The sequence below is a fragment of the Drosophila santomea genome, chromosome 3R (assembly GCF_016746245.2).
Source record: "Drosophila santomea strain STO CAGO 1482 chromosome 3R, Prin_Dsan_1.1, whole genome shotgun sequence".
In the NCBI taxonomy this organism is placed as follows: domain Eukaryota; kingdom Metazoa; phylum Arthropoda; class Insecta; order Diptera; family Drosophilidae; genus Drosophila; species Drosophila santomea.
The window spans coordinates 11672083-11697236 of NC_053019.2; the positions used below are offsets into that span (position 1 = coordinate 11672083).

At 42.1% G+C, this 25154-nt stretch overlaps 1 long non-coding RNA gene across 1 annotated transcript; it reads right to left on the reverse strand.

The window, feature by feature from the left end:
* Positions 1-11326: 11326 nt before the first annotated feature.
* On the reverse strand, positions 11327-17635 carry LOC120452114. The gene is made up of 4 exons (XR_005616440.1): positions 17419-17635; positions 17161-17333; positions 16388-16443; positions 11327-11974 (listed from the first exon to the last, which is right to left on the reverse strand). It is a non-coding gene; the product is annotated as an uncharacterized LOC120452114 (long non-coding RNA).
* Positions 17636-25154: the final 7519 nt, after the last annotated feature.

A 25154-nucleotide genomic window follows, 5' to 3' on the forward strand; every position in this document is an offset into this window, starting at 1 on the left:
ACTTTACGACTTTACTATGGCTTTTAGAATTCCCATCTTAGCTCCAGTCTAGTGCTTTATTTGTGTCAACAAATCTTAATAAGCATTTGGAGACAAGAAACATCGTAAATGTTTTTCCCACAGATTAAATGTCGATAAAACGTAGTTATTGTTCCGCTTCCTCGCATAAACTATTTGAATATACAATTTGCCCATATTTCGCACGTATCCAACCTGTGACGTTCGAATTGATATGGCATTACTCGAATCTACCAAGATTGGTTTTGCCGTCGCCATTTTCAATGTGCGAGCCTCGGGGAGGAACAGAGCAAAGCCAGATAGCAGAAAGGCTTCCAAGTAAATTGAATGCGTTCAGAATTTTAATTGTCTCGGGCCACTTTTGCATCTCGGGAACGAAAAACAGACACATTGTCTGCTGCGTGGGGCTTCAATTAAAACGTTTTAAAAATCTCCGGCATATTTTCATGGCCTGTCGAAGGAAGGCATTAAAATGGGCGACGCAGTGCGATGCGATGGGGTCCGCACTTGACTCTTGTTATAAGTACATCAGAGAGTCGGTTCGGTCCGATATGGGACTTTTCTATCTGCGATATATCTTTTTCCCTGGACACCCATTGCTGGGATACGTCCGCCATTGAAATTCAACACGCAAGCTTGCTGCATTCATCGGTTTCTGTGCTCGGGAACAACTCCTTCTCCTCTTTCCGCGTTCCTCGTTTCTCGTTGATATTCCCGACATCGAAATAGGCATAAATATGCCACTCGTATAGCACCATTTTTCATCTCGTTTCGTTTTGAAACAGTTTTATGCCTGCTCTCCCCGCCCCGAAGGAAAATCACTTCAGAATGAGCGATGTCTCTGATCTAATTGCATGGGGGACGGCAGGCTGAAGTCAACTTGAGACTCAAGTGGCCCGGTCCAAAACACAGAAACAGACACCAATAGTGAAATTCGGCGGAAAACTGGTTTTTCAATATTTTCGAAACCATTTCGATGGCATTGTTGTTACTGTTGTTGCTGCTGGTCAGGTCTCTAGTCGTTCATTTTCATATTTCTAGCTCGTATTTAAGTGACTAAATTCCATGCTGACAATGACCTAACCCGACTCCGTTGTCTCTTATCTTCCCGAACAGCGTGTCTTGAAATAATTCAAAATAAATAAATTATTTACTTTGTCTGGGGCTTTGTTTGGTGTTTTTTGTTATATTCTTCATTCGGATTCGGGTAAATATTTATGCTCGCTCTAAACCGAACTCAATCTCCATCCTCATTATCGCCATATCTTGTGGCACAATTTTAACGATCCCAAAATTAACACATGTTCCGCTAACGTTAACAGATTTCAGCCAAGACCCCTTCTCCTCCCTCTGGGGAGCTGCAGCGGGAAATTTATGAAGCGGTTCGGTTCGCTTTCTGTCCCGCCTAAAATGCATTGAATTTTAATATTTTCTCGGCACTTTGGGCATTGGGAATGCACCGCATCCATTTTGGTTATCGCCCAGCCACTTTGGACAGTGCAGTAAATCAATCAGGGTCTTTACCACTTCTCCGAAGTCGAATCCCCAACCATATCGTCGATATCCGACCGGCTCGTGCATTTTATTAAATGTCTCGCCTAGCAGCTCCAAGGTATTTCAAAGGGCTTAAGTTAAAATTAAATAATCAATTCTATGCTTGTCGCTATGGTAAAATGGACTAAGGTAGTGGGGTAATCCCATATATTTGTTTGTTATATAATAAACAGTTTTACCAAATGATGTAATATCATGATCTACAGTCTATTTTAAATAAATAATTTGTTATACCCTTCATATTTTATACCCTGCCATACGTATTAAAGTTAATATTTTAGTCTCAACTCAATCCATTTTAAGAGAACAACCCTTTATTGCTAACCCGTCAAAAATGAAGGCCCTTCAATTGTTTTCGTTTTAATTTATTAAACGGTTTTTGCAGAACATGCCATTTGTAAAACGAAAGGTAAATGTTTACCATCTTGTAAGCCATTTCATGAAGTCGGAAACCCTGGACACGCCCTTTACAAAAAGGGGAGAGGACTTTCAATTGAAGTCGCTCCAAAGTAAATGGCATCTTGCGATTAAGTGGAATGAAAGTAAAACGCATTTCATAAATAGGTAAGCAAAATGGGCGGCTCTGGCCGGATCCTTTTGTTGCGGTTTCTCTAATGAAGGACCGATTTCCATGGGAACAGAGGCAACTGTTGCCATCGCAAGGATTAAACGAAACATTTACATGCCGGGCTTAAGACCAAATCCACCCCAGAAGCGACCGCATCCTTCCGTCTTTCTTTCCGCCGCTCTCCGAGGCACCAGGTGAATGGGGTGGCCATTTTCCATATGGCGGCCCTCGAGGAAAAGGGCGTTGAAATGCTCCCAACTTTCACTTTTTGCGCAGAACGAACTCTGATTTTGATTTACGGCCTCTTCCTTTTACGATTCTGTGCCGGGGAATCGCAACAATTGTCATCTAGCTGCAACCCTTTGTCTGCCAACCTGACGAGACGTAGACGGGGTTCCATTGAAGGGACCAAAGGGTCGGGAGGACAATGCGTCTCAGCTGCCTGTTTGGCAGCATTTTGAAATCCATTTATGCCGCATATCATAAAAAATAACACAGAATTATGCGCCTCCGTTCCGTGCAAAAAGTTGGTGTCTGTTTTGGTTAAAACAAAAATTATACGCCTCGCAATTTGAGGAATTTCGGGAAAGGGTCTCGCAACTCGTTCGCGGCTGGGCACCTGATGCAGGTAACCGGGAAACTTTCTCCCTCTATCTATTCCACCAGGTAGCCATCAAGTGAGATTGGAAAGTGTCCTGCGTCTGGGTCTTAGCTCGATTGGCAATTTGGTCGCCGCACGCGTAATTAAAAGTGCGTCGCTTGATGGACTTCCAATTTGGCGCAAATGAAGCCACCCACGGCCAATTACCGCCCTGCAATTACATTAACTTGGCCCAGGACCCCATCCCACTGAAATGGGTATTCGACTCACTCGATTCAGGGTCGAGTCGCCAATCAACGGCGGGCACAGGCATTTCCATCTGCATGCATATATGCATTCGTTCTGTCGGCAGGAGGAAATTGATCAATTGGGTAAAATTAAGAAGCCACTTTGGTGCGACCCCCTCCCACACATTTTTCGGTGGGGTTTCGTGTCAACGTGCCGTTGAATTCATCAATAAATAAGCCAAGCTCTGTCCCAGGGACACGGCTCCAGTTCGGTTGAGCTGAGTGCTCCACGACATAAGTTGGCTGATTAAATGCGACTGTGCCACATGGGTAAATTGCCACCGAGGGAGCCTCAAATTAGGATAATAGGGGTTATCGTAAATGGAGGAAAACTGTCATAACTATAATGGGAAACGGCTCGGTAAATGGTTACGTCCCAGATATAGTTATAAACTCTCAAAACAAATCTGGTTATAATAGCTTTTCAAATCTAATAAAATGGCATTACCTCGTTATGTTAAATATGGAATCTGAAACAGCATTGCAGGCAAAAAGGGTTAATATTATAGACTTAATATTATAGGCTTTTTAGCTAAATAGATTGTGTACCTTGTGTATTAAAAGGATAAATTCTAATAATCTTACAGTTCCATTAAATTAACAGCTTAGCCAGTTGTTCATCTACCAAACTATTACAATCAACAAAGTAAAACTGTCACAATTCCTTATGATTATGAAGTTCAGCGTTTAAGGCTGATTACCATCGTTGATTTCTGGGCGAGGCACCCATGTGGCAACTTTGGATGGTGAGCTCGCCCTGTTACATCTCTACATCCCCCGCTCCTCGGAATAGTTTCGACATTTTGCTATCGTTCGCCATCATTGCTGTTCCACCATCATCGTAAATTACACGAAAAGTATCTATCTTTAGTTGGCAATGCTGCAATTTTATTAAAATTCCACAAACCACCCGCCCTTTTGGTTGGCTGCCTGTGGAAGCCACAGCCCCAGTTGGCCATGCATATATGTATGTAGTTCCACTTAGACTCCGTCGTCCGGACCCAAGTCAGGCTCCAAACTTGGAGACGGACGAAAGGAGGACTTTTTTCTCCGGGCAGAGCTATCGCCATATTGCAGAAATTGTGTGGAGCAAATAGTTTCCCCTGCTGTCGTTGCTTTTATATAAACATGAGGCAAGATTAGATACAAATTACACGCCAGCTTCCCAAGGTGGGCAGCATACCAGCAGCCCCACATCCGTTTGGCAATTTGCTCACCTTTCTGCTCCTTCTTCCGTCGTATCCATAAGTTACCAACGCAAAGTACCTCGAGTCCGACAGCTGCAATAAGAGGGAAAAGTTTCTGGAGGCAGCAAATGGCATTTCTGGGCCGCACCCATTCCACCCACTCCACCCCTACTTGCCATCGTTGCTCCTCCCAGCCAGTGTATTTTTATTATTTATTTATTTCATATATTTTTCAACGGGCGCGATTATACAATGTACAAAAAAGAGGAAGAAATGTGGAAACTATGCTCGTGCCCTTAGGGAGGCATTGGTTTCCATTCGCTTGGAGCTGTGCTATTTTTTCTCCGACAGATCTGACATTTTCTTACATTTTCTTAGTTTCAGCTGAAAGAAAATCTTCCATATTTATTCTTTAATGATTTTAGTATAAGATTTACTACTTTTAAGCTATATGTATTGTTTAAGCTTTGGCAATTTAATTGCAATTATATTAGTTTAAAGCTTAAGCATTTTAAATGTATATAATGATTCAATATCATCAATTTCCAGATCTAGAACATTTCATATTAACATTATAGGTTAAACTATGACATTCTGAGCTGAAATTAGGGGGTCCTGGCAGCGAATGGAGCCGCAGAAGTAATTTGTGTTGGCCAAATTCAAACTTTACTTTTTTTCGCCAAAAAAAAAAAGGAAAAAAGTTTGTCCTTCGTTTGTACTCGTGATTTCGGAATGGGAAGCGGGCTAGGAAAATAAAAGCAAAGTCAGCCGGAAAGTTTTTGGGGTCCTCTGAGTGGTTGGGCGGATGTCGTTGCGGTTGTGTGTTTGCTCAGTTTCGGGGGACACGGGGTCCGGAGTTGAGCCTCATTCGGTGGCACGTTTGCAAAATGGCCCGATGCGTGTCTGGAATACATTTTCTGGCTTGCCAAAAAGATGGCAGAGCACAGGAGCGAGTGACAAGTTTGGTAAAAAGCCCCGACCCTGCCACTCCTCCAGTGCATTTGCACACATTGTTGGTTGTAATTTAACGTAAATTTATGTGAAATTGTTTGCCAAGCAGGGAAAACGGAAAGCCGCATTTTGTGTTTTCTAAAATTTAATGTAGTTCGCCTGGTAAACGGGGATGAAGGTGGCGAACCGTGGGTTCCTCTGCTTACGCCACAGAATTTTAAATTGGCAAACACACACGCACCCACTCGGGAGTCAACTTGGAGTTCCCATGGGTTGTGCAGGTTTTCTAGGGCATTCATTAGCTGATCGAAGAGCACGGCACCCAAGAGTGCCCAAGGCCCGAAAACCTGAAACAGTTCCCCCGAACCCAGAAAACCAAACCGACGAAGGGCTTAATGTTAATTTCTGCTTTTGTTTGGTTTTCTGTTCGATTAAGTTAATGGCGCCAGGCGGCGCGTCGTTTCATTTTTGGCAAATGGAATTCGGTTTAATCGGCTCGATCTTAACGCAAATAGTAAATGGTTTTGGGGCTTTACACCTGGTTGTATATAATGTCTTTTAACTTGAATACTTCCACAAATGTGTTCCGTATGGTTTTTACAAATAATTGTAGGATAACAATGTACGTTTAAAATAGAAGTCTTACTGCTTTGTCCCATCCCAACCATCATAAACTCTTATTATATTTGGCCAGTAGCCGATGTTTACTCTTCATTAATTGAATCATAATTAAGAAAATGGGAATGCAGTGGGATACCGATCATGTGAACACCGTGATCAGAGGAAACGCCAAAGGGCAAATATTAAAACAGGAACGGCTACAAAAACTGTCAGCTTAAGCATCATAAAAAGTCGATTGTATTGACAATAATTTTCCGCATTAAACACACAAAGTTAATGCGGCAGAAGTCGCCGAGCGACTGGAACTCGGGATGCAAGGTGGTGGCCCGGTACACTGGGAAAAATGGTGTGTTTCAGGCTGAAGTGAATTGGCCTTTAAGCTATTTTCTTATCTATATATTTTAAAGAAATTTCATGCCAAGTTTCCAAGCATTTGTTTGAATGTGGGGAAAAATGGCGTCTAAGAAAAAGAGTGGGGAAAATGGAAGATCAGGACCGGAGAAAGCAGGGAAACAAGCCCCGAGCGCCTTAATGGAAGACTCCGCTGCTCGTAAAAGTCGGCGGGCTAGGGTCTTCCGGAGGAGCAGAGTGGAGTGGAGTGGAGTGGAGCTTCTTCTCTCGAGTGCACCGCTGGGCACTTAACCAAACCAACAGGAATTTGTTTGTTTTCTTAGCCCCGCCCCCAGGCCCCTTCAGCACGAGCATGTGCATCTGGCACACTTACCGCGCAATTAATGGCGCAATTAAATGTTTACTTTAGGCGCTTTCGAACCGCATAAATGGCAGCCGTTTCCCCGTCGCCGAGGGAGATCGAAATTGGGGAGATGCAGGGTTTCGGATCCAGGGGAGCGGGCCTTATCAATAGTGGCTTCCTAGAACTGGGCCCAAGCTCAGGTGAACGCACAGATGAGAAGAACAGGCCCTGCTCTCTCACTTGCACGCTCGATCCGCGGAATTTGATAGCTAATATTTCCTTTGTTTGGCTGGGTATTAAGTCGCTCGTTTCATTGACACTTTCAAACGCGATTTTGCATAGAAATGGCTCAGTTAACATTGAAAGACGTCTGCTAATGAGATTGCGTCAGGTAATCTAAAAATTATTAAAGAAGATCTGCTTTATGTTTATAAATTTCAATTTAGCTCGACACTTCCCAATAGGGATATTGGGTTTCGATCGCCTTATTATTATTCGAAAACCACAAATTTAAATTCTTGTCCTCTTATGATGAAGATGATGTGGCATAGAATATGAATGCTACTTTTTTTGAGTTTTTTGAAAATTTCATACAATTACTCATTTTATCATTTCATTTTATTTAATTATATTTCAGTATGATTTCAATATTTTGAAATAGCGTTCTTCAGTTGGGCTGCAAAGTAAAGCAAATGTATTTTGTATTTTCCTAGACCATTCACTACAAAAATATTACTTTAAAATTGGCGAATCTTGCAAATCACTTAAGCCTTAAAAATCCCTAGAAGAGGGATTTTCGTACAATTGCTGGTGGAAATGAATAAGATTCTCTCCCGCGGGCCGTAAAACAATTTGTTGCAAAATTTAGCAAACAGCCAGAAAAGTGCTCCATAAAAATATTAATCCTTCTGCCGCGTGACCGACCGGCCGAGTAAAATGCGAGTGGAAATGGGAAAACGAACCCCTACACATGTCCCTTCTTGAACGAGACTCTCGCTTTCGTTTTTAGGGTCTATAAAGCAGTTTTAACGGCCGCGGTGCCTTGAATTTGCTGTTGCCTTCACGTTTCGGTATCTCAGTATCTGTGTGGGCGCAGCACCGCAAATAGAGTGAAAATCTAAAAAATCACAAATCGCCTGGGATGGTCGGGCTCTTTTCGCTTGGGATCGCTTCGTCTCGGTTCCGTTCTGCTACGTCAAAGAGTTGCAATTACAAAATGTTTAATTGCCGGCAGCGAATGTTCAAGGAAAATCGAAAGTGGCCTCGGCAAAACGCCGCGGGTGAGGAAAGAGTTGACTTAATGGCACTTAAAAGGCCATAAAATCCTGAATTATGATTTCGAGGTCGCAAAAATAAGCCCCTATATGCGCTACCCCCGATTTCCAGCATGACGTGAGTGTTTTGGCTATTCTTGGCCCGGACAACACCCATACAATCTAGGGGCTAATGACGCATCCTATCCGCCGGGAATGAAGTGGAATGGATTGGAATCGTCTCCGCAGGAATTCGAAAATGACGCCTGTCACTGGGCTGCTTATTTATGGCAATTTCGAATGTCTTATGGGCGACTGCATTAACATATTCTGAACGCTGTGGTCACTCGGCAATCGCAACCGCAATCGCAATCCCAGACCCAATCCCAAGCCCATTTTCCACGGTTTCTGTATTATTTTTTTCCTTCTCGTTGTCTGTCATGTCAAGTGCACGTTTAGCTTGTTTGTTTATATACATACTATATATGACTCTGAGTTGTTTCCCTTGTTGTTTTTTAAATGAAATATCACGACTGACATGTAGACAGAACAAAGAATGCATAAATTACCCCGTCCCCGACTGGGCTGCCTAAAAATCTCTGCCTTCGAATTATTGAAATTGATGCCAGTTCCTCGGGTTCATTGTGCCTTATCAGCCAAAGTCTGGTTGGAAATAAGTGCATTAATTGACAATTTTTAACTCGAATAATTTTACAGACACGCGAAGATTATTAATGACATCTTCTCCGATTTTATTTGCAGTTCTTCGAGGGACTTGCAGATGGATACTCTGGGCACTCGTAAGTAACGCCAATTGGTATTGATACAAAAACCGATAAGTAATCGCTTTATTAACCATCTGAGTATGGGTACCAATCCAGCGTTTTTATTGATTTTCATTAAGATTTGACGGCGTCATAAAGATGCGAACCTATTTGGAATGTCCGCTTGAAATTATCAATATAATCATGATTACATTTTGCAGTGGCTTGGTTCCAGGACATGCCTTCAAAATGATACCTATGAAAGGGTTTTGCTTTCCATCTAATTACGATTTATGAAAGGAAATGCCTTACAATTAGCTTGGCAATCTCTGCGGAACAAAATCCCATAATTTATTTCGCTTCCTGCATTAACTTTACAACCATCATTTATGATCTTTATATACTTAAAAGGTAATTCAAAGGAAGCAGTATATTTTTTCAATTCTCACCTACTTTAATAGCTAACAGACGTGAAATTTTGAGCTTTGTTATGAAGGCGTTATAAATACAACTGTATTTATTTTATGTCCACTTGTTTGGAAAGCTAATGGAGCCTCAATCATTTTAGGGACAGGTGTATTGGACGGGTGGTATTTTGTGAAACACTCCGTCAATATCTTACTCACTTTTCGCTGTCGACTCATGGGTCGTAAATCAGTTTTCGACAGCTTTAGACTCGCCCATAAATTCCACTAGCGATATTTATAGATAATGTGGTCCCAGCGCCAGAAAAGAACCCAGCCCGATTCCAATTCCGATTGGCTTTTGCTATACGAACTCGAATCAAGATTTTATGGTCGCAATCGTAAATCGCCAATTTTATAGTTAATCGATGGCCATTTAGACCCAATAAGCCTCTCGATGCATATTAATTTAGGTATAATATATACAATAGGTAGCCTCAGTTTCAGGCGACATGAAATTGATTTATGTGTCTTTAAAGACGTGTTCGAACCACAGCTCCCCAGTTGAGGAGATCGTAAAATTAATAAGGGATTAACATGCCATGATTGTGCCCGAAAAAGTCATGAGCCGGGAAATTGCGCCAGAGGTTGAAGTTAAAGCCATCTCACATTGCCGCCGGAACCCCGGCTGCAGATACAGATGCACAGATACAAATGTACAAACGTATAAACGTACAATGATGAACGGAGCAGACGCACTGCAAGATACCGATACCAAAAACCCACCCCGAAAATCGAGAGCAATGACAGCATGTCCAAAATCAAATATGGCCGAATTAAATGTTCTCGCTCTCCGCTTTGCCTGCTCCTTCGCAGCGGCCATTGTTGCCATGACAACGGTATAGTGAGAGCGCAGTGGAGAAGGGCAGTGGAGGGAGAAACGGAGAGAGAAGAGAACGAGAGCTGGGCATGCTCATAAATTTATTTCCTTGTTGTTGTCGAGCGAGTTTCGTTTTTGGTTTCGTTATCTCCTTGTGGTTCTTTTCTCCCTTCTCCCCTCCTCATCGACAAGCTGGTGTATCTGCGAGATACTTTGTATTCTCGGTTTGAGCACTAGTTGCCAGCTGAGGCTCGACGGCTTGAACACCGGCATCTTCGAGATTCAGAATGACAAAAAAAACAAAATACAATAGGGGCCACAATACACTTTTCAGACAGCCGATGTTTTGAATTTTAAATATTTTTTTGAGCATACTTTCCAAAGACTAATCAAAACAAATCTACTCTCTGCAGGGGTATAACGTTAAGAAATTGTAATTATTCTCCGCCCAATTTATTATAATTGAATATAACAAAATTTTTGGAAAAAATTAGTTCTCAATTCATGTTATCAGTGTTCTATTCTATTCGCTGAATTTGCCAACTTTTTGCAGGCCCATTCTTATAAGAAACCGTTTTCAACCCCGAAATTTCTTTACTGTGAAAATAGATTATGCGCATTGAGTGTTACTAGTACAGAAATAACGCAAAAGAGGGCGTTGTGTTGATTTTGCCATATGACCACCAGAGGCGCTGTAAAAGTCAACTTTAAATACTGTTCATTGATTTCGGTTTTTTAATACAGATTTTGATTTTTTCTAAAATAAAGTTGTTTCAGGCCTTGTTTATTGCCGCTAATGATTGTCTGATATTCCTGGCTTTACTAAAATCAGAGTTTTTATAGTTTTATCAAAATTATTTTCCTCATGCTATTAATTTGTATTGTTTAAAACAGGCTATTAATATGTATGAAATTTCTATGGTATATTTTTTAATAAATGCCCTTATACTAGTCGTAATAAAAATGAATATAGTTGAAGAATTTTTACTTTTGATATTCGTCAAAATTTTATTTTCATGATCCTTATTTGCTTAAAATCCATTTATGAACATAGAATTATTATTATTTAAATATTTAAAAAGATTATATTGTCAGAGGACAAGCCAAATTTATGGCTTGCTTGAATACTTTACGGTGTGTTGAAAAATGTATGATAAGGACAGCTAAAATATTTGATGAGTATATTAAATACGGCTTTATGACCCATATTATTTATGACCCACTAAAAAAATTGCATATACCTAATTGTCGTTTTGACATAAGTCAAATGATAGCCTTTCTGTATTTCATACTTCATAAACCGTATATATTCCTCATGCAAGTATAATTGAGCCTTCCTAACTACAATCTTGATTTTTTTTCTTTGGAAGTTTTAATATATAATGCAATCGAGTTGAGGCGTTATAATTGCCGCTTGTTGAAGCTTAAATCAGCTGTTCATCCATCTGGTCCCACGCTCAAAAGCAACAGGTTGCGTGCCAAGAAACTTTCCCATACACCCAGAAAAATTCGAAAGTATTTTTTAGTTTTATAGCGGACATTTATTGAAATATATATGTTTAAATTGTGTATTTATAAGAAAGTGTGATACCAAATAACAAAGTGCTACGTGTATTAAGCAGTCTTAAAAAGTGTTTCACATCCCACGTTGCTTGTGCTTTCTCGTGTTACGTATACTGAAGGTATACCGGATAGGATACACTCAGGATACATTCAGTATACGTTTACGAGGTCGCACAGAATCGCCTTAGTCCAAAAGTGCTGAAAATTACGCGTCGTCGCGGATCGAGATGCGGATAAAGATGAAACCAAATCCAGATGTGAAAATTTGTATTATAATTTGTAGATCGAAATCGGACACGCGGCGTTGTTGACCCGACGATTGCACGGCCGCAACTGAAAGGAGCAGACAGGAAAAGCAGAAAAGCAAGCCGGCATGTCCTCGTAATTGTCGTTTCCTTTCGGCCCGTTCGCTCGTGTCTCGCTCGCACTCGTGTGCGACTGATTTTACAAGCGTTTTCCTCACTTCCGGTCGTCCTGTGTACTGTTCGGTGGTTGCTGCTGTCCGGCTGATTTTTCAACAGGGATGGGGCCCGAGAATCGAAAATGATTGCGATAACCTCAGACGTTTAGCCAGCACTTGTCACATAAGACGTGTCTTTATATTCCGCCATCAATGGATGTCCTTGGTCCTGGAAAGTAGAAAGCGTGGAATAGAAAGCGAAAGAAAACAGTAAGTTCAAGAAGTTACGACAACGCACAAAGTTTCCAGATACCTCTGGCATTAATATTCCCAGCCCCAGCTCAACTATTTCGCCAATCGCGATAATCACCCTTTGTTGCCATCCATTACCCACCTGCCCCATCCGCCAGGAGCTCCTACTTGCGCCCTCGAGCACGTCCTTTCGTTTAATCCCTAACAAGAAAGGGGCGGTCGGCCATCCAACCCAACTCACAGAAAGTCTGCGAAATGCACGGGAGACTGGGAGTGAAGTAGAGAGGTTCGCAGCCAACCAGGCAACTCTCTGGCAATCTAATGCCCAAGATAAAATTCAAAATTTATAATATTGCACAGTTTGCCCGATATAAAACGTAAACTTATGGCTCTCGTGGAGTACGTGCCATATTTTTCTATGTGTATGTGCCCAAGTCTCAGCCACTATATATTTGCCTATGTCAGTGCCCGACTGTGTGTGTGAGAGTCCTGGCTCCCGCTTCTGTGCCACTTCCTTTTTTCCTGCCCAACCCTTGCCAGCAAAGAGTCATGAGCTCGTTATGCCTGTGAGATTTCATTTGTGTGCCGTGGCAACCCCTGGCAACAGTGGTCCAATAACAAACTTTCGGTAGAAAAGGCAGGAAAAGAACAAAACGTAATAAATAACAATAGATATGGATTTTAAAACCGAATAAGTTAAATCTATTGTAAAGATCTTGGTTTCTTTGTAAAAACGTAAATCTTTTTGATAAGTTCGTAAGGTAAATAACCATTAAACTAAGTAACATTTTTGAAAATATAGATACAATTGATATGTTATTTTAGTAATACAGCTTAACAGCTTAAAATTTTAATTTAATGTTTTGTATGTCATGTAATTATTAAGAATACACATATCTTTATGAAATTCTTGAATCTTCAATAAAATCTTGTACCTTTTCCATGTGAAATCTTAATACCTAGTCCAACTGTGCCTAGCCCCGTGTCTCCATGTCTCTGCATACTTTGACCGGCAGTTTTCGGATGGGCTTGTCAGGCGTTCGGGGAGGGTGAAGTTAGGGCGGTGTTCGATGTGGGGAGGGCGTACACGCAGAACGGCCGTTACAACCATAAATATCATTTTTTTATTGGCACAACCCTAAATGGCGGCATTTGGCAAAGCAAATTCCAATGCAAAACGCCGACTCCCAGCGGACGGACAGTGGGATGTGCTATACATACGGCCGACCGCCCGCATAACGAGCGTCGTGGGCGGACTTGGTAGCAGGTTTAGGTCTGGGCATAGTGAAGATACTGGGGACCTGGAACTCCCCTAAGAATGTGCGACAATTTGGCGAGCCAACGAGCCAAGGGATGGCAATGGTAGCCAGAAATCCAGAGACGGAGTTCGCCAAATCGCCCGATATCAAGGTACGTGACTTTATGGCAAATCGTTGCCATCCCAGCCAAAGGTGCCAAAATACTGGAATTGAAGCTGCAGATGAGTCCTCTGTGGCAAGTGGTGTTAAATGCACGCTCCACTGGGCGGCACCAAAAGCAAGAAGGCGAACAGTGCAGACAAAAGCGTCGCGGGAGAACGGAAACAATTGCTCGAAATTACAGACGCCATTGCGCCATTGCGCCATTGTTGCCAGCAGACGCATTCCGCATCCCAGCCCCTCTTGCGGTTATACCTGGCATGGACCACAAGAACGAGGAGCAGTCGTCACCATCAACGCTTTCAGTTGATTGTTTCCACGCTCCACAGCTCATCCTCATCCTCATCCCGAGGAACTACACACCCACGCATGGAAACCCTGCACATTTCTAAAGTTTTGTGGGAGCACTCACCACCTCTGGGGCGCAGTTTCCAAATGAGTTTTCATTTCTTTTCCACCTTTTTTATTTTGTCTCCTCAATTATTCTGCTCTGCTCTGTTCTATTTTATTCTTTTCCCTCCGTGAAGTATATTTCTTTATCGCCCATCGGGGATTATGTCCCAGGAATTGAAGCTTAATTTAGTTTTCAAATTTGCTTCACCTCGAATTGACTTTGCGGCGAGACCAAGAACATTTTAAATTCTGGTTTCGTCTTTAATCAGGAAATATACTGAAGCTAATTTTTCCAAAAAAAAAAAAGGATAATAAGGACAATAAATAAATGAGAAAATACTCTATTACAATATTATTGTATTTAAGTATTTACTAAAAGATGTAAAAGCAATTGAATGATATTAAAGCTTCAGTAAGTCAGGGCAAAGATTTAAAATATATTGCATTGATTTTATTTGGAAGTTCTGTTTATTCTAAATCCCACATTTGTATCTTGAGATCCATAAAATTATTTGAACAAACGCCTCCCTTTTTCCTAGAGCCTGCTTCAAAACTATTTGCTGGAAATTCTAATTTAAATTTCTGAATGCTCACGTTCAATGTCTGGCAAATGTGCTCGGTGCGGTTCCTATAAAATTCTCGAGTCACAGCCGGTGGACAGAGATGTTTGAAATCAGGCGGAGGGTCTTGGGTCTTGGTGGAACCGGGCAATATTGCCGTCAATGACTTGCAAACAAAATTAGAAAAGAAAACCCAAGCGGTGGGTAGCATATGCTGCTGAGTGCGCTCCGGCATCAAAATGACTACACAAACTTTTCAAATTAGATTTCACACCCAAACTAAACACGAGGCGATGGCAATGGCGATGGCGACAGCCACGCCAGCGGAAAATTCGAGGTCGTTGGAGGAAATGCCAGAGACAGAGACTGGAATCCAGACTTGGACCCAGTACCCAGTACCCAGTCTGAGGTTGAAGATGGCCACGACACTTGCGCACAGAGTTCGCCACTGTATTTTAGTTTATTTTGTTTTATTAAAACGACTAATGGCCGGCCAAGTGGGTGGCCGGGCTGGATGTGAAGACACAAAGCGACGCCCTGAAATGGACACAATTAGTGTGCAATTTATGCTCCACGGAGCAGCAGCTGCCATAACGATTGCCTCTTGTCTGAGCTGCAATTTGAATGGCCAAATTAGACTGTCTGCCGGCAATTCATGCATTCAAAGTCGAAGCGGCGACGACCAAGGTTCAAGTCGAGCTCGACAATTTGATAATATTCACAAGGCCAGACCCACCGACTGACCGAGAGCATTAATTTAATGTTCGGGGCGTTAGGCACACATGTAAATTCCTCGCATCTCTGGCATTTCTGCAGCCTCATTAGGGAGTGGGGCAATGGTCGAAGTGGACAAAATAATCGAATAACCACCCCCGACATCAGCATGAATTCATACAATATCACATTCGTTGGGAATCTTGCCAGTACATACTGTAAGACAGACAGATTTCATTTTAATATATTATTGGAATGAAAAATGAGTGTTCGTAGAGATTGTTTTATTTAGCGCTTCAGAAGGGAGAGGCACAATCGGCGATCATATGTGTATTCCAAGAAAGGTAATCAATTAGAGTTCGCTTAAGCGAGTGAAGACTGCTTCCCTCTGCATATGTTTCATGTGCCACCTTTGATGCTTCACGCCTGCATCTGTTCGCATTGAACGAAATCCCGAATATCGCAATCAAAACTCGGATAAACGGGGATAAAAACAAGCGGGCTGTTTTTGCCATTTGGCCGCCATTGTCTCAGGGGGTGGGTCTTCATGTGTGTGCGTGTGTGCTTATGTGTGTGTGTGAGTCGGAGACTCAGAACCCAAAAACCGCCCCTGGCGAATGCGTTCTCGTGTAGGTGAGAGTGCTTAATTATGCGTTTGCCAGTCGTAAAACTAAACTTTATGGCTGTCGTCTGCACTGCCATTGCTGGTGCAGTTTGTAACTGATCTGAGTTCAGGAAACGACCTCTGAATTCGAATTTCGAACCTTTTCGGACCTTTTGGGCTGATGCCCAAAGTTGGGTCCCCTTCTGATTGATTTATACGCATGTGAAAAATGCAGCTCCGTAACTGGCGCACCGCTCGTAAAATCTGTCTGTCCGGGCAGGCTGATTTGATTTAGTGCCGCTAATAAGTAGCCAGGTGGCAGTTTGACCGATTTCTGGTCGAATGCTGGATGCGCAGACATATTGCGCATACGCCCCATTCGCCATGGAAACAGGGTGGGGAAAATTGCTGAGAGCAGGTTCTAGGGATTCTTGGAACTTTAGGCCTAGGCAATTGTGATAAATACTAAGTGCAAGCCGTTATGCCTAATAAACTTATTTTCAACCAATCATTAAAGACCATCTAGAGGAGGGTGCACATAAGTGGTCTACCAACATTATAAAAAAACCAGTTTGAAACATTAACCCATTAAATAATTAATTATTCAAATTCTTAGCTAAGAGATGCATTTAAAGTAAATCTTGTTATTTACATCTGGTAATTAAATTACAATAATTGCAGGAGAAACGTAAAAGTCTTACCAGCTTATCCAGTTGACTGAGTATTAGTCATGGTCCACTCCTCAGCGTTAAGAAACCTGCTAAGTGATAACGAAAAGAAGGCCAAATCATGCGGAAAGCCATATTAATCCAATAAAAATCGATTACTCCAGTGAGTGGCGATAGGAAAAGTGCCATAAATAACCTGCCCCACTGAATGCAAACCGAGTGCTGGAAGCCGGCAACAGCGAAACGGGTGGAATGTGCAAATGAAAATCATTATTATCGCCGACGATGATGAGCTTCATGATGGTCTGTCCCATCAGACTCTTGTCGTAGCACATTGTTCATTGCTGTCGGCTTTCCGGGCCCTAAGCTCCCAGTCTCTTGTACCCTCAGGTCCCCCGAAAAGTCCCCGAAACCGGAAAATACCCCCATTTGACCCCCCGTAAGGGCAGTTTGTAGCTATCTGTCTGGCAGTCAGTCATTCGGGGCAATTGTTTCATTCATGGACCCGCCAAAATAGACGAGAGGCGTTTATCATCATCCGAGACATGTTTCGTCTCTTTCTCTGCTGCTCCTGCCCTCTCTTTCTACCGCTGCGTAGGCTTTTGTGTGGGTATGAGTATGAGTGTGAGTGTGCGTGTGAGCAAAACAAACCATAAATGTGCGTGGAAGACGAAAGACGAAAAAGAAACGAGAGAATCCAAGTTTTTGTCATAGCGTCGAGACCCCCCTCTAGCCATCAACCCCCACCCTTAGACCCCTCCCCCCTAACCCCATCATGACCATAAGTCAATGTCAATGGCACGCACACAAGTACACTATACATATTTGCTTTCTGGGACAGTCGAAAAGTTGTCGTCGTGTTGAATTTCTGGGCTGATTTTCTACGTTTAATGGGACCGTGACATGCCATGTTTGCCAGAAAATTTGTTATTTGGTGTTTATGGCGGCGTTTAAACGTTAGGGTTTCATTCACTTTTATCTGCAAAAAGAGATGAAATAGATGGGGAATACTTAAAACTGGTTTGCAAGTGCAGGCTGTCATCCACACACACACAGATACTCACCCACACAGAAACGAGCTGCAGCGATTAAAGATACAAAATGCAAACCAGTTCCGCGACGAGATTTAATGGGCAAACAAACAAACGAAACAAAATCACAACTTATTTTGTAAATACAATTGAAATAAGTAATTAAATAAACACTAAGCACTCTGAGCTATCACTCATTTTCTACAAATTCACTTTGATAGTTGCAGTTTTATTTTTAGCTGATGGCTTTTTTGCGGTTGTTTGCTTTCCAACGTTTTGCGTTCATTTGAAGCCGTTGCCCGACGATTTCTTGCACGCCGCTCGGTCTCTCAAACGCCGGCAGCGACGTCGGCTGAGACGCCGGCGGCGCTGCCGCCGTATCTGTGCGTATCTCACAGATATCGTAGCCCCAGTACAGCAGAGTATCTGTGTGAGGAGTATCTGTGAGGGGTTTCTGTTAGAAAGTGTTGGTGTACCGTTCATGCGCAACTCACACGCACGTGCTTCGAAATTTCCCTGGGGCGCTCGCACACACACACACACTCCCAGTCAAAATCTAACCTCTTTGGTACTTTTTGGCCAAGCCAGTAACGCTTACTGAATCGAAATAGGGAAATTTCGAAATATAACCACCGAAATATCCCCACCACGTGCTTGGCCTTTGTTTTGCTTTTGTGCTTTTCCGGCTGCAAAAAAAGCTCGCCAGTCCCAGCTGCCTTAGCTTTTTGTTGTTGCTGAGGCGTGGGGGAGGTTGTAAGTATATAACCCCGCCCACTTCTCCAAGCGGGTATCCAATCCATTTATGAGCCTCTTTCGCTGTTGTTGCAATTAACGACCATTTGAATTATATTTGCGCTCGTAAACTTTACAAGAACTCTTCGTCGGTCTGCCCCGGAAAAATAAGAAGAAATGCCAGCAGCGTGGCGGCCTTTTCTCATTTTCCCATTCATTTCGAACGTAGACAGCAGAAATTTTTACGACTTTTCTGCACAATGCGCAAATACAACGACAGTGGACCAATCTACCCGACTCCCACGTCCCAAACCATGCCCCTTCACCTTTGCATTTCACTCTGACTTTGGATCAGAGCTGGCCCTGGGGATTTTATTGTGGGTTTTCCCATTTCATAAATCGTTTGTTGATAACACACTTCGGCACTTGACTTATATTAAAAATTCTTGTTCAATGGCATTTCAGGAGACCAGCCCAACACCAAGTTGAACTCGAATGAGATTCAGTTCTATGCTTTTAAATAATTATTTAATAATTATTGTCTTTTAGCAACGTTATATTTTCCTTGGCTTTTGGCACCCAGAAGATTTAGCATTTCATTTTGTATGAAATAGTTAAAACGTGGTTTTTCGCAAAAATACTAATTTAGTACAAAACTCTCAAAAATACTTTTTGAGCTTTAAAAGCTCATTAACGAGTTGAATTTATCGAAATTTATTTTAGTTATTTTAAAAACTATTCGTTGGCATTCTGGGCAGTTGCAATATAGCATTCGCAGATAATGGTTGTCTTGGTATGGGTGCCCGCTGTTCACCTCTCTGTAGATAATTAACAACCCTTAGCTGTGCGCAGCCCTTGCACCCTTACCTCGCTATCTGAGTGTATCTGTGTGTGTGCATCGATGCGCTTACCCCTAATTGCAATGCCATAAAAAGTGCAATTCCAGCGAAGGACAACCACCGAAGCAGAAATGAGAGAGGTGAGCGCAGCGAAGGAAGGCTCTTGGCATTTTGCCATTACATTGCAACCATTATTACGATTAGAACTGGCATTGTCTTGCCACCAGACGGCAGGACGAAGGACTCAGTACCGGGACGCAGCACCCAGAACTATCAGCAGCAGCAGAGAACGATATGCCAGGGGGTTGGGGAGGATCAAATTATGCGAAACTGCATTTTCACTTTTCGCATCGCCAACTTCAGGCCATTTGCACCATAAGGCCAACTGGAGGAGATGGCCAAGCTGCAGCTGCTCCTGGTTCCTCTTGGCCGTAAGTGTCCTGGCTGGCAGAAAGCATCATTTTCTGCATGCAAATTCCCTCGTCTTGATATATCGAAAATCTCGAGAAGTGCAGCCAATCAACTGGAAATTGCCAAGCTTCAAGCTAAGAGCCTTGCCAGCTCCCCAAGCATTCGAATTGATAACAGATTCAACAGCGACTACACCAGACGCAGCTGCAGCCGCAACAAATATTAAAGATGAAACGGTTTAAATAAAAGCAAAGCTTGAAGAAAAGTCAGTAACCAAAGAGCGTACAAAGTTATCTAAGGTGTGTTTTAATATAAGAGCAACTCAATAACCAGCAGTTGCACTATATATCAGCTTGCAGAAAATTAATTGCAATGATTAAAAAAAGGGGCAATAATAATCTGAAAGAGAATATCAACCATAGCATATGAACAACGCGGGCAGAAACCAAACTGGGAGCAACTTCGCAAGGCAGCCACCAGAAAAAAGAATAATAAGCAAAACACAAAGGTCATATCAGCAGAGCAGCAGCAAACTTATCAACAAAAGGCAACGCAGCAACAAAAGCAACATCGCTTAAAGTCTAAGCTGCAGCAAGATAAGTAAATCCTTATGGACTTGGGCTGTACTAGCAACAAAAGACAACAGCGCTTCATCAACAATAGGCCATTTCTGAAAAGCAGCAGAAGCAGCAGCAAAACGAGACACGTCTGCAACAACAACAGGTACAACAGCAACATCGCTCGATGTTTGAATTGCAGCAGAGATAAGCAGGAACTTAAGTTAAACCAACCACAAATACACTGCAGCAACAATGGCCAATTTATAAACAGCAGCAGCTGCAGCAACAACATCAGCTGCAACAGCAACTACAGCAGCAACAACATCTTGCTACAACAGCAGCAGCTTCTCCAGCAACATGCAAACACGACGACATCAGCAACATCAGCAACATCAGCAATCGCGACGGCAAACGCGGGCGTTAAGCGGTGCGAGCGGACCGCCACCGCCCGACTGTCGGCGGTTTCTTGGAGCTAGTACTTTTGGGGCGCGAGGGCGTGGCACTTGGGAGCAGCATAGTGTGCACCCTGTTGCGCCCACGGCTGACGGATCTCTCTGACCCGCTCGCACGCCGGTTAGGCTGCCGTAAGGGCGAGCGAAAGCAGGCTAGTGCGGCCATTTTGGTGGGAGCGAGACGACGAGTGGCGCAGCGCAGGCGTCGACTGCGACGGCAGCGTCAGCGTCAGCGGTGACTGCAACTTATGCCGCGTCTGCTGCCTTTGCTGAGCGGTCAGCGTTGGAGACTTTTTGAGGGATCTGTGTGGCGGCATCTTGGGGCTCCAGAGAAAACCGCAGAAGAAATAAATACTGCGAGTGGTCGCCGGGGAGGGCTCATGCCGCCGATGAGCAAAACGCGTTGAGTGAAACTCAGACCAAGGTCTCTGGTGGAAAAGGCGCTCTAAAAACCTGCAACACACTGTCGGAATTGATTTTCCAAGCTCGACATCTTCGCTTTTTATTATTAAAATAGAAAAAAACGAGTTTCAACTGGGGACTTGTCGTTGGGCGCACCTGACGACCTGCAACGGCAGCTGGTTTGGTTGGAATTGGGTTCAATTAGTTGCCACCAAATGGAAAACCCTGTAATTCCCATTTTAAAATCACGAAATTAAATTTGTTTCTGGACTCTTTTCCTTTCAGCGGCAGGGAGTGTAAATTATTAAATGTGGGCTATTCCGAAAGGCAATTAAGAATACAAGAGCTTGAGAAAGATGTATTTTATGTGACCTCTGAATTATTTCCAAGTACTTACCCAAAAGTTCGATAGGTATGGCGTTCATGAGCAAATAAATATTAATTTCTTGCTTAAAATGAATGTACTATTTTATCCTATATGGCAGTCAACAAAGAAGTGATGACAAAAATCACTTACATATATCTTAAGTTGTTGAAATTATTTTGTAATTTTATTATTTTGAAATAAACTTTTTGCTTGAATTATAATGGAAATGACCAAAAAACTTTAAATGAATAGTATGAATGTATGAATGAATTGTACCGTCTGTGGGTGTATGTAGCAGCTCATTTTACCCAAATCCGAAAACCAATTATATGTGCTTAATAACGACTGAAAATACAAATTTAATATATGGTTCCTCTCTTTTCTTTCCAGGTCTGCGTCTTCGCGCGTGTGTGTGTGTTTTTATAACATTTGTGGATTACGCCTATAAAAACTACACCTCACCGCGGAGCCAGCGAAGTGGGACCAGCTACAACAAAGGGTTGGTAAACGAATTTAAATATTTGCCTTTTATTGCCATTTGATATTAATATGAATTTGAGCGGAGCCGGAGATTAAATCAAAGATGCATAAATCTGGTGGCGTTTTAAATAAATTCGGTTTATGGCTCGCTCAGCCACCGAAGTCGTAAAATCTTTTGTCTAAGCAAGGAAACCAAAGTCAAAACCTAATTGCATAATGATTTAATCCCTGCCAATGGCTCCAGTGCATGAATCGATCATAATCCGGCTCGGACCATCCATTAAAATGTCTCGCATAATCGCTTTAAAAAGCCATTAACATGGCCATAAGTACGAGCCGACGGGTTTTGCCCAATACCGAAAATTTGAGTGCGCGGGTTCCGATTTTAAGCTCAGCTTCGGCGGGCATTAAATGGGAATTCTTCACGAAAGTATGTATAAAATTTTACGAGGCATGCCTTTGTTTTGGCTTTTGTTGGCATCGATTTTATGATTTAATTTGTCAACTGCTCTGCGAATGGCTTCAAAATGGTCACTTGAAGAGCAATGGTGACCGCATAAATATGATTTCCAGCGATCGCTGCTGCTTTGCCGCCGTGAAATTGCACGATTTGTGCAGTTTTCATTGCGATTCGATTACGGATGAGGCCATAAAGTGTATTCGTTATTGCCATTAGTCGCTCGTAAATTGGCTAACGAATGTGTCGTCTCGACCCCGGTCGAGAGGCTCCCCTCCCCCACCTGAGCAGCCCACCTTGCCGCCAAAAGTTGCAGAGTTCCGACCTCTTGATTGGCGGAGCCTTCGCTCGAATATCCGCCACAATTTCCAACCAAGAAGATACTGACAGAGACGTTATTCCAGTTTTTAATCTGCTCGATTGCTCGGCGGCGGGCGTTCGGACCGGGAGAGTCCGACATCGCCATCGGATTGCGAAGGCGAGGTAATTAATATATTGCATTAAATGCTCGTAATCACGCATTTTTATTGGGGATCTTAAGACAAACACACAAAAGCAAGAACAAATGGATAACCCAGCATGGCATTAGGGCGATGCACTTCAGTCGAATGTTTGATAAGTTGGCTAACCACTTTGTTTACATTGTCTGTGTGAATTAATTCGTGTCTACTTTTCTTAGTCAAAGGTAGAATAAATATATCAAATACTTTGTATTACACACACAACTACATCTTAATCAAAGATACAATAAATATATCAAATACTTTGTATTACACACAACTACATCTGCATCTACATCTGCTTTTGGTTCTATTATCGAAATATTGTTTACTCCTTACGAGCAGCGAACGTGAACTCAAAGTACACATTTCTTCAATAAACTTTTTTTTTGGTCCATAAGCGGGTCACCCTACTGCCCACTGATTAACTCCATTAGCCGCACCTGCGTCATTTAAGCCAGGATGAGAGCTCTCTAAAAGCTTGTAATCCGATCGACTCAAATTTATAACAATACATAAATTATAAATGCAGTGTACAATCGAGCACTTAAGGCATTTGGGATATTCGAAATTTTTGGATTACAGGTGCGGATACCGTGTCGCTCAGAAGCAGTACATCGTCGATTTTATCAGTGTCATATACAATACAGGGGCTAATTGCTGTATTTCTATATATATACATATATATGTACATATACAATTCGAGTTGAAGTCAGTCTGATGATTACTGAAAGTCGCCTCCACAAATCGTCATCTGCAATGGACGCTTATCGTTAAATGTACATAATGTGCTTTATTGTCACTTAAGTACAGATTTAAATAATTTTATGACTTCATTTCATTTGTGGACGAGCACAGCACTGCGATCGTAGTCTCAGGCAGGTCTATCTCACATCTGTAGAGGAAAACGTACAAAAAACACCCATCTATATAAATAATAATCGCCCATTATAAGTAATCAATGACTTTTGCACCCGCATATGAGCTCATTACTCTCCGTAATTACAGTGTTATTATTTACTGTAGAGCCGAACAGAAAAATAATGGTGATAATGGGGTCTGTAGATGCAAGAACAGCAAGAAATTATGATTTTTGAGTTATTTATTTCACATTCCAGCCGCATGCCATATATTGTCGCATATTTGTCGAAAAGTGCGATTTAGATTATTAAATATTTTATTTCGCATTATGAGACAGCCTTTGACATCTTTCATTTCAAAACCAAAAACTATATATTATACATGGCACACTGTTTAAATAATATATATGTATATGAAGCATGAAGAGTATGAAGTCCCTATTTTAGTAAAATAAGCAAACTTTACTCATTTAAAATAATGTTCGTCTGAGTCATCAGAAGAACCTTTAACTAAAATTACCCATCTCTAATGAGGAATAAACTTCAACTTTAAATTAATTAAACCACTTGCTTACGCATCAACAGAGAGAATAAACTTATTTTCCCTTAGGTGTTTTGCTTAGTCTTCCCCTCGAAAGACAAAAACTAATTTGCGTTAATTGCTCTTCTCAGCGCCACTACACAATAGAGCCCCAAGTGGTAATTGCAGGTATTTCCATTACAAAAGCATAACAGTATCAATATGCCAGGCATTTGCATAAATTGTCCCCCTCGTACAGTTGATCGCTGGAATGTCGGGCAAGGCAAATAAATTTGCCCACCGAACGCAGACTTGACTAGAAAATCGTTAGTCGAAGTGCGACAGAAATGGACAGTTAAATAAATCGAGAGATGTCAGCGAGACAAGAGCCAAACGAACTTGGGGCCAAAACATGGCCAGGGATTGGATTTGGACTCGGACTTGGAAGCGGACATGCACTCCCAAACACAGAAAACTATTGAAGCTCGTTTTAATAACTGCAAATAGTTTACAAATAAAAATTTAACCAATTTAAAAGATTAACAATGCATCATTTTAGAAGGAAATTACAAAAATACTTTCCAAGACAATCTTTGCTATGTACGTGGAAAACTCTTGCCAGAAAATAAAAGTACCATTACACAATATATAAATGAATAGTAAATAAATCCAAAAATATTTTAACTTTTTCTGTCGAGGAAGTCAACGCATATTTTTTCTCTGTGCAGTCGCATTGTGGCATTCTCGAGTTTCGGTTTGATATGCAGAACAGCTATTCGCGTGATAGCCGAAGTGGTTTGTGGTGCAGGGTGTAGTGGTGTAGTGGTGCAGAGTGGTTGCGGTGGGTGGTGCGGGTCGTGGGCGTTGGCGAGTTAGTTTGTTGGCATTTCGCACGCATCTTTCATAAATTAACGAGATTTATGCGCCGAGGACTTAGATTTGCTAGAAAAGGGACTTGAAATTGCGGGGGAGACATGGATATGATGTGGAATCGATACTAAATTATCCTCTCTGGCGACAAACTTCCTTCTATTTGGTATCCTCCGTGTCTCCATCAATTTTCTCGCTGGAGACACACCCAGTAAAAGGCCATCTCTCTCTGCGCTCTACCATCTCTCTCGCACGCTCATTATGCGCACTCGTTTTTCGGAGTCGAAAAATCGATGGAATATGCAAAATATTGTTTGAA